Raw genomic sequence first — 10,450 nt, forward strand, 5'->3', positions numbered from 1 at the left:
GAAAACACTGCTTTTGAAAAATCTGTTTCAACCACTGATGTAACTGCTGAGTTCATCCCCACAAATAAGAATGGCCAAGAAGTGAAAATCACTGACAAACTTGGTAACAAAATCACACTTGACAGACCAATGGGCCCCTCTGCTTTTGAGGAGATTGAAAATCATCAATTTAAACCAAAATGGTCTGATGAGTGTGATATTCTTGAAAATTTCAAGCCAATGGACTTTACATCAACTGATGGTGTTAAAGCTCTAAAAGCTAAAGTCATTCCTCTTAAGGACATCCCAGCAGTGGTCAAAACCTCTGCTGCAAAGGAGTCTGAAAAGAGGAAGAAGAAAGAAAAAATTGATAACTTGTTTTGTGAATTCTGTGAGAAGAGGAACCATCTAACAAAATATTGCTTCCACCTAAAAGCTTATGATTTAACTAAAACAAGTGTCACTACTTCAGCTGAAAGTTGCAGTGTTTGTGGTAAAACAAACCATAAAACTCAGGCATGGGTGTATCTGAAAAACTTTAATGAGAAGAAGAATGAGTACATGGCTAAAACATCCTTGAGTTCATCAGCATCATCACCATCTGTCAAATTCACAAAGAAACAACCACTGTTTGTACCAGTTCAAACAGCTGTCACAAGACAGCTGAACCAAACATCTGTCAAAAGAGATGTTTAGGTTACTGATGCACCTCCTGCCAATCAGTTCAGAAAAGGCAAGGAAAAACAGTCTTACCAAAGGATTCCAGACGTTTATGAGGTCTACAAAAAGCCCTCTAAACCCAGAGTGAATAGGCATCCTTTTGGGTATCAGCAGGTGATTGGTCAAGACCCTCAACAGTGGATAGCAAGAAACAGTACTAAAACTGTCCAAACCCCTGACCTAACCACTGTCCATCACTCTGCATCCATACCAGACACTGCTGAATCCCCATCCAAAGCCCTGTTGGCTTTGGAGCCCTTAATGAACTAATCCTTTTACTTCATGTGCAGGGAGCTTCTACATGCTTTGATAGTCTTTGGTATGTAGATAGTGGAGGCTCCAAGCACATGACAGGATGTAAAGCCCTCCTCAAAGACTTTAAAATCCATGGAGGGGGTGATATATACTTTGGAAATAATAGTAAAGGGAAAGTTCTGGGGTCTGGGACAGTGCAATCTGGTAATGTAAAATTTGAAAATGTCAATCTAATAGAAAATCTGAAATTCAACCTTCTGAGTGTATCTCAAATGAGTGACAAAGGGTTTGGGTCATTCTTCACAAAAGACTGTTGTAGGATTGTTGGACCAGAAATGGTCAAAAAGATTGAAGCAATAATAAAAAATGGTCAAACTAAACTTGTTGCTCAAAGAAGTGGCAATGTTTATGTTGTTGACATGTCTAAAGAGTGTCCTAGAGCTGATGCCTGTCTGTTCTCAGCTGCATCTAACAAAGAGACAGAACTTTGGCACAGAAGACTGGGGCACACAAATCTTAAGACAATAACAGAAATTTCAAAAAATGGTTTGGTAAGAGGCCTACCACAAAAATTGTTTTCATGTCCTGAACATTGCATTTCCTGTTTAAAAGGAAAACAACATAAAAGTTCTTACAAGTCCATTGAAGAGTCCAAAACAACCCAGTGTTTGCAAATGCTACACATGGATTTTTTTGGCCCAGTTCAAGTCATGAGCTTCAAAAAGAAAAGATATTGTTTGGTTATAGTTGATGACTTTTCTAGGTTTACATGGACTTTCTTTTTGCACTCTAAAGATGAACCTGCAGGCATTTTACAAGACTTTGTGACATAGGTTGAAAAGCAATTTGATCTTCCAGTAAAAAGCTTTAGGAGTGACAATGGCACAGAATTTAAAAATAAGGAGTTGGATGCCTTCTGTGTGAAGAAAGGGATTGTAAGGCAGTACAGCATCCCTAGAACACCAGAGCAAAATGGGGTTGTTGAAAGAAAGAACAGAACTTTGATTGAGGCTGCCAGAACTATGCTTGCAGATTCAGGTTTGCCATTAACTTTCTGGGCAGAGGCAGTAAACACTGCTTGCTATGTCCAGAACAGAGTTTTAATAAACCCCAGGCACAAAAAGACTGCCTATGAAATTCTGTATAAAATCAAACCACTGATCTCATAGTTCAAGGTGTTTGGCTGCCCATGCTTTATTTTGAACTTAAAAGATTCCATTTCAAAATTTGCAGCCAAATTGATTGTGGTTATTTTCTGGGATACTCAACCACTGCCAAGGCCTACAAAGTGTTCAATGCACGGACCAAGGTAGTGGAGGAGACTTTGGATGTAAAGTTTAATGAACTTTCATCAATGAAAATCCCAGCAAATCATGCTGATCTGTTTGATCTTGAAAAATTCACCTTTGAAAATACTGCTATCAAGACTAACAGTGCAGGTCCATCAGAGGATACATCACCAGACTATGGGTATGAAATCATCATCCCTCAAAGGTCTGCCACAAAGGGAAAAGCACCAGTTGTTCAAAACAGCTGCCAAAGCTCAACCACTACTACCTCAACAGTTGTTGACCAAAGTAGCCCATCTACCACTGCTTCCACATCCTCAAACACTGCTGATAAAAGTCCTCAAACAGTGGATAAAAGTCAGCAGTGGTCCACCTTTTGAAGCCACTGTTGGGTCATCAAAGTCTCCAGCAGTGGTTAGCTCAGATGATACACATTTGCAGCCTTCACCAACAAATGCCATCATACCATACCAAGGAGACTTAATCTTCTTGAGATCTCATCCACCTGATCAAATTATTGGCAACATAAATGAAGGGGTGCTCACAAGAAGCCAAACCCAAAACATTTGTCTTTTTGCTGGTTTTCTATCACTCCATCAGCCAGTCAAGTACCAAGAGGCACTAAAAGACAGCAGCTGGGTAGAAGCCATGCAAGAGGAGCTCCAACAGTTTAAAAGACAACAAGTATGGGAGCTTGTACCACTGCCAAAAGAGGTTAGTCCCATTGGCACAAAGTGGGTCTTCAAGAACAAAACAGATGAAATGGGCATTGTTGTCAAGAACAAAGCCAGGCTTGTGGTTCAAGGTTATAGACAGGAAGAGGGGATTGATTATGATGAAACATTCGCCCCTGTTGCAAGATTGGAAGCTATCAGACTGTTCCTGGCCTTTGCTGTCAACCACAACATGAAGGTGTTTCAGATGGATATCAAAAGTGCTTTCCTCTATGGTACATTGCAAGAAGAGGTGTATGTATGTCAACCTCCAGGCTTTGAGGATCCATTTTATCCTGATCATGTCTACAGGCTAAACAAAGCCTTGTATGGCCTGAAACAAGCACCAAGGGCCTGGTATGAAACTCTTTCCAACTTTCTACTCTCAAATGGTTTCAAAAGAGGTACCATTGATAAAACACTATTTCTTAAATGGAGATGGAAAGATCTAATGATTGTTCAAATTTATGTGGATGACATTATTTTTGGAAGCACATGTACCAAAATGTGTGAAGAGTTCAGAGAACTCATGACAGCTGAGTTTCAAATGAGTGCAATGGGTGAGCTGCAATGCTTTCTTGGTCTCCAAGTACAGCAATTGCAAAATGGAACCTTCATTCATCAAAGCAAATATGCTAAAGAACTTTTAACCAAATTTGATATGAATGATTGTAAACCATGCAGCACACCCATGGCCACAAATAAGCTGGTCATGTCTGATGAAAAGGATGAGCTGATTGACCAAACACTTTACAGAAGCATCATTGGGTCTTTATTGTACCTAACTGCATCTAGACCAGACATCATGTTTGCAACATGTGTCTGTGCAAGAAGTCAATCAGCTCCCAGAAAATCAAATCTCATTGCTGTAAAAAGGATTCTCAGATACATAAAAGGTGCTCCCACACTTGGTATCTGGTATCTAGCTAATGGGAATATCAAGCTTTCAGGTTTTTCAGACAGTGACTTTGCTGGATGTCACACCACAAGGAAGTCCACTTCAGGAGGGTGCCAGTTTCTAGGTGATTGCTTAGTCTCTTGGCAAAGCAAAAAGCAAGCAGCAGTTTCAACATCCACTGCTGAGGCTGAATACATTGCTGCTGCAAGCTGTACAGCCCAACTCCTGTGGCTTCAAAATCAGTTGCTGGATTTTGGTATCACTGCCTTAAAGACACCACTCATGTTGGACAGCCAGGCAGTAGAAAATATCATAAAAAATCCCGTTTCCCACTCTACCACAAAGCACATCGACATCAGACATCACTTTGTGAGGGATTGCTATGAAAAAGGTTTGATTTCTCTGCATCATGTCCCAACTAAAGACCAGCTGGCAGATGTGCTCACAAAAGCACTTGATAGAGCCACTTTTGAAAGCTTGGTCTCTAGGATTAGGATGCTAAACATGGAATAACAAGCAACATATTGTTTTTCTATGAATAAAAGCAACAAAATGTTTTCAGAAAATCAAAAATCCATCCTTAAAAATAGCTAAAAATGAAAATTTCATTAAAATCCTTAAAAGTCTGCCATAACCACTGATTGTTCAAAAGTCTGCTCTACTTCAAAAAGCCTGCCCACTGCTGAAAGGCAACCTCTGTTCTCTCATTTCTTGATAACCTCTGTTGTTCAAAAGCAGTGTCTTATCCACTGATATGCTATCCACTGATAGTGAAAATCATCCACTGCCCCCTTTCCACTGCTTTCATCAGTTGCTTTCATCAAAAGTACTGTCCTTCATTTTCACCAGTGGTTGTCACGTGGGCAGTACATAGCAGTGAGACCTTTTGTAACGGCTGCCACGTCAGCATTCATTCTCTTTGCTATAAAATTCCCCACTCACCACCAAAACAGGGTTTTACTGTCGAATTGAATTCTTAAAAATTCTCTTCTCAAAGCAGTTTTTCTTCTCATCTCTCACAAATTCCTTCGATCGTTCGTTTCAAAAATGACAAATTCGAAGTCATCTGCAAAACCCACATCAAAATCATCGAAAACAGCCTCTCAAAAGGCAACTTCCACTGAAATTCCATACAAATCATCTCATAATCTCCTGGGTCTTCTAACAAAACCAGGAACCACCGATGTTTTCGATTCCATCATCAACATCATGGCAAAATCAAAGTACAAAACTTTGTTCACCGCCGATGCACCAATCTATTTGGCGACCCAAAGGGAGTTTTGGAAAAATGCAACCCTTGAAAAACATGGAGACATTGCAACCACCATTCACTCTTCTATAAAGGATAAAACTGTCCAAATCACGCCACAATCCATCTCCGAAGTCTTTCAACTCGATGACCAGGCAGGTAAAACTTCCTATACTAAAAACGAGTTGCACATTGACTTCATTGAAAGAGGGTATGAAGCCACAATGATGACGAAACTAACCTTAGAAAAAGGTTATTTTCCTCCTGCACCCAGATTCCTATTTCATACCCTCCTACTATGTGTTTCAAACAAAACCACTTCTTTTAATGAGATCCCTATAAAGATTCAAAATCTGGGATATGCAATTCTTCAAGAAGAAAATTATAACTATTCTCGGGAAATCTTTAAAGATTTGGTTAAAAATGTTGAAACCAAATCATTCTTACTATTTCCAAGGTTTTTAAGTTACTATTTTGAAAAGAAATTCAGTAAGAATGATTTAGCTTTAATAAACCAAGGTGAAATAACTGTAATAAACTGCCTAACATCTGAAACTTTTTCACGAATGTTAGCACCTTGCAAAACACAAGCAGAGGTGCCTGAGCAGAATTTAGCAGCTACCACTGCTCCTCAGGTATCTGCTGCTGAGCCTACTGCTCTAGGTGATCAAAGCAGCAGACCAACTGTTTTGAAACCCACACCTGCAAAACCCAAAAAGCTTTACAAAAAGAAAAATCAAAACCCCCCAAACCAATCAAAACGGCAACTCTGGAGGATGAGATACCAGAGTTAATGCCTGTGACAACACAAATGTCCCAAGAAACCACTGCTACTTCTTCCTCACAGCAGTTGGTACAAATATCTCAACCCATAACCATAACTCCTCCTGCTTCTTCACAAAAAGAACAGGTTGTACACAAAGGGCCACCACATTATGATGCTCTGGATACACTCGTTTCCATCATCCACAGCTCAATGCCCGGAGCAAGTCCGCCTTCTACACCAACCATCACATCCACTATTCCACCAAAAACACAACTACTGTTGGATGCAATTGATTTGAACCAGGCATTACTCAGTCCTTCTCAATCACCTGTCAATGAGAATATGCCTCAACAAATGACTGAGCCTGCTGTATCATTCATTGCTAACCCACCAACACAACCTGAGGAGGTTACACCCATTGAGTTACAAGTAACTCTTTGTGGTAATCCAAGTGAAGCAGCCACTACAACTGTTGAACCCACTGGTTTACAGTTGGACAGTGGTTACATTAATAAGACTTCCTTGGAGGCAATTCCTTTTATAGCACCTCTGCCAACCACCAGTGGATTTCTTTATCCTACTGGCAACATCAAAAGGTTGTCAAGTGTTGAAGGAAGAAGACCCCAGTACCAAGAAAAAGGGGCATCAGTGGTTAAATTTTAGAGTAAACTCCCTACTTCAACCACTGATAAAACCACTGTTAGTGGGAAATCAGATGATCCCATTAGATTGGGTGATGATTTAAAGTACCAGAAATTGACGGCTCGTGTTGAAAAACTTGATAACTCTGTTGCAGAGCTTAAAGATATGCTCCAACAGTTGTTACAGGTACAAAAGGTACAATCCACTGCTGTTCCACCTCAAGCACCTGCTCTCCAACAGGCACCTGCTACAAATGAGCTCTGGAATCTATTTCAAACTTTTCTCCATCATCAAGCACAAATAGCAGACCAGCAACATGAAAAACATGTTCAAGAGCTGAGAAATGCAATGGAGTCTAGGTTCAAAGACACTCAGGCTGATCTAAAGGCTCTCAAAACTCAGATCCTGTACAACTCTGGCACTGCTCCTCCACCAGTGTTCTTCATTGATCAACTCCCCGAAGATAATGCCAAAAAGGGGGAGAAAATTCAGGAGTGGAAAAGGAAAGGAATAACAGATGGTCTCTACCTTGCACCAGAAAATTCAAATATGACCAAACAGATTCCTTTGCCAGATGGGAGTAAGAAAATTGATGTGACAACAAATGCACTTGCAGAAGCACTTGCATGTGTGAAAAGGGATAGAGAGGCCAAAAAGAAAGCCAGGGTGGATTATCCGGATCAGGGTACTTCAGGGTCAAGAGATGATGAAAATCTTATTGATGAAAAGAAGAAGCCTACAAGAAAAGTAAGGCTACCCAAATCCATTCCAGTCAGACGTTCAAAGTCTGCTAAAAAACCACCACCTAAAACAGCTGTTGTAACTCCTGTTGTATCAGCTGCTGCTGGTACTTCAGTAGTTTCAACATCTGCTCCCACTTCAACACACACCATCTCAACACACACTACATCCACTGCTTTACCACCATCACCACCAAAATCAAAATCACCTCCTGTCAAAAGGCAGAAGACAGCAGTTGTTATAACTTCTGCTGTAAAGACAAAAGTGGTTGGAACACCAGTTGTTTCAACAGCTGTTAGTCTATCACCCACCACTGCCACTACAACCACCTTTCCATCCAAAACATCATCAGTCCCTCCTCAAATAAAGAGGAGAAGGCTAATTCCTAAAGATGATGTCACTGCACCTTCCCAAACATCTTCAAAACCTTTAGCTCTTGTCAATATACCAAAACCAGTTCCACTTTCTTCAGTTCCAATGCACAAACCCTTACCTCCTGCAGGTGTTCAATTTCCTCTTGAACTAGAAGCTGTTAGAGAAGAAATAAAATCTTTCTATACTGAGGATGACCCTACCAAAAGGAGTTTTCCTTCAATCAAAGGATATCCCTGGCCCAAAAATATTGATTAATATTTGAAGATAAAGGCCAAGCAAGCAGAGGATATCTCAAAAAGAAACACACAAGGGAAATCTGATAAAGAAGTATCAAGATACTACCAATATCGGCTCACACAAGTCAGTTCCTTAGAACGTTTTGGAAAGAATGTCAGTCAACAAATTTCAGAAAGAGCAGCTGAAACTTTGAAGAAAGACTACATTGAAAGCATTATGTTTCACAAAAGATACAAAGGAGAGAGACACATGTACAAAGAGTGGACTGTTCCCTGAGCTTGAAGTTGAAGCTGCAAGAATTCAAGACATGATAAAAAGGAAAGTCACTCACACTCCTCCTGATTGGGCAAAGTTCAGAAAGAATATACCTGATAAGCAAATGGAACTGAAGAGAATGAAAGAAGAACTGGTTGTTGCTGACTTTGGTACAAAAAGACAAATTGCTAGATGGAAAGAAGATGTGGTCAGGTCAACCTAGAAAAAGTTGGAGGAATTAAGAAAGAAAGATCCAAAAATTCCTCAAAAACCTGACTATCCTGAAGCAGAGGTTTCAAAAAGGCCAACAAAGCTGCACACCAGGAAAGCCACTACTCCTACTGGTACTGCGTTTTACAAAAGAAGGAAACAAAGCCAGTTAGGAGCTGAAACAGTTCAAGAACTTCTTACTGGAAATGCTGTTGTAAAAGAAGGCTTGTTAAGAACGTTAAAAGAAGAACTTGAACAGGAAAACTCTGCTACCACTGCTCAGCCAGTGATGAACAGGCCAGCCTCACCAAATACTTCTGGAAATAAGCATCTCCCAAGAAACCCACCAGGCTCAAAAATACAAAAGTGGGAAACTGACAAACAGACCTGCGTATTGACTTTGCTCAGGTCTGGTGGAGAAGCGGAGAAAATATCTAGGGAACAAGCTCTTGGCCTGAGTCTTGAAGATTTGCAGGATCTCCTTGATCTTCCACTTAGCAGGGATGATGAAGATACAGATGCCCTTGACTTTGAGTTACAATTTAAAGGTCAGATAAGGGAGCTGTTAATGAGGCAATAAAATGTCCACAAATAATGAAGGGTTTTGGCATTATCTGTTCCAGGGGGAGATTGTTGGGATTGAACCCTATCAGAGGAACAGATAATTAAAGCCAAAACTGGATCAGAGCAGTGGATCCTGAATAAGCAGATGATTGATATACAAATCTCTCCCCTTGAAAGTGATTACAACTACTGATGACCTCCTATCTGCTGATCTTGCTAAACTGCTGACCCATAACTGCTGCTCAACTAAAGATCTGATGGAAGACTAAAGTCCTGCTGATTCAATCTACTGCCTTGAGTCAAGCACTGCTGATCCGGACAAGTGCTGCTGGGTTCACAGCAGTAGAAGGTTGCAGCAGCTGTTCTAAAGTCTGTTTTGTAATAGAATGTATTAGTAGTAGTTAACACAAGTAGTGTGTGTATAGATCAGAGGTTAGAGTTTGTTAGGAGGTTAGATGTCACTTTCATGGTGACGTCAGCAAAGATGCTCAGTAGTTTGCAAGTGCCTATAAATAGTTCAGTACTTGGTACTGTTCTATTAGCTCTTTGCATCATTCGTCTTCTTTGCACGAACAAACTACTGAGCTCTAGCTGAGGGGGAGTTTGCAATCATTCATCAATCACTGTAATCGTGTTTGAAATAAATTCAATCTTTCGGTTCATTGTGTAAAGATGTTTGATAAAAGTATTACTCTCGTTTGATTGTATGCAAAGTTTGTTTTCATCTTAATTTCCGCTGCACACTCATCCATCTTCATCTTATTTACAAACATAAAATACAATTAAAAACAAACTCAGATCCAACAAGTAATCTAAGAAATATCAAACCTACGAGCAGCCTTAACCGGCTTCACACCTGCTGCAATACAGACAAAACAATCAGAAAGAAGGCAAAGAAAAGACAACCCAAGCAAACAAACGAAAAATTTTGTACCTCCAGAACCAGAAGCCTCAAAATTTTTCTCCAACAAGTTCCCATGAGTAGCAGTGAAAACCCCAAGATCAATCTCAGACTCAGAAGGGGCAAGAGGAGTTTCCTTCTGGAGCCTGGCCTTTTTGGACGCAAGCATAGCAGCAGCCTGCTCGTCAAGCTTCCGTTTCTTATCTTCAAGAGCTTTCTTCCTCATCATCTCCGTCAAAGTAGCGCGGTCATCAGGATCAGACCCACGATGTTTCTCTCCGGCCCCTAAACCAGACAATGTATCAGAGACGACAACGTAATATAAGACAGGAAGGGTAGAGGGTCGCTTACGAGGAGTCTCAGTGGCTTTTCCCTAAGCCCTCTTCTCCTTCCCCTCTGGCTTGCAAGCCTTTGTCTTTTTCCTCGTTTCTAACTGATCAGCAGTCTCAACCGGAACTTCGACATCATCATCAACGGGCTCATTAACAGCCCCATGCGCCGGACCTGCACGCGCGTAACGAGGGGTTAGGCCTTTAACAGATCTGTCAGAACCCTTACTCATAAGGACGATAACTTTCTCCCGAGTGGGGTCAGAAATACCATCAACATCATATTCACCGTCTTCACCTAAAATGGTATTGCCATAGGCGACGAAA

This window comes from Helianthus annuus, chromosome 4, assembly GCF_002127325.2.
Source record: "Helianthus annuus cultivar XRQ/B chromosome 4, HanXRQr2.0-SUNRISE, whole genome shotgun sequence".
NCBI lineage: Eukaryota > Viridiplantae > Streptophyta > Magnoliopsida > Asterales > Asteraceae > Helianthus > Helianthus annuus.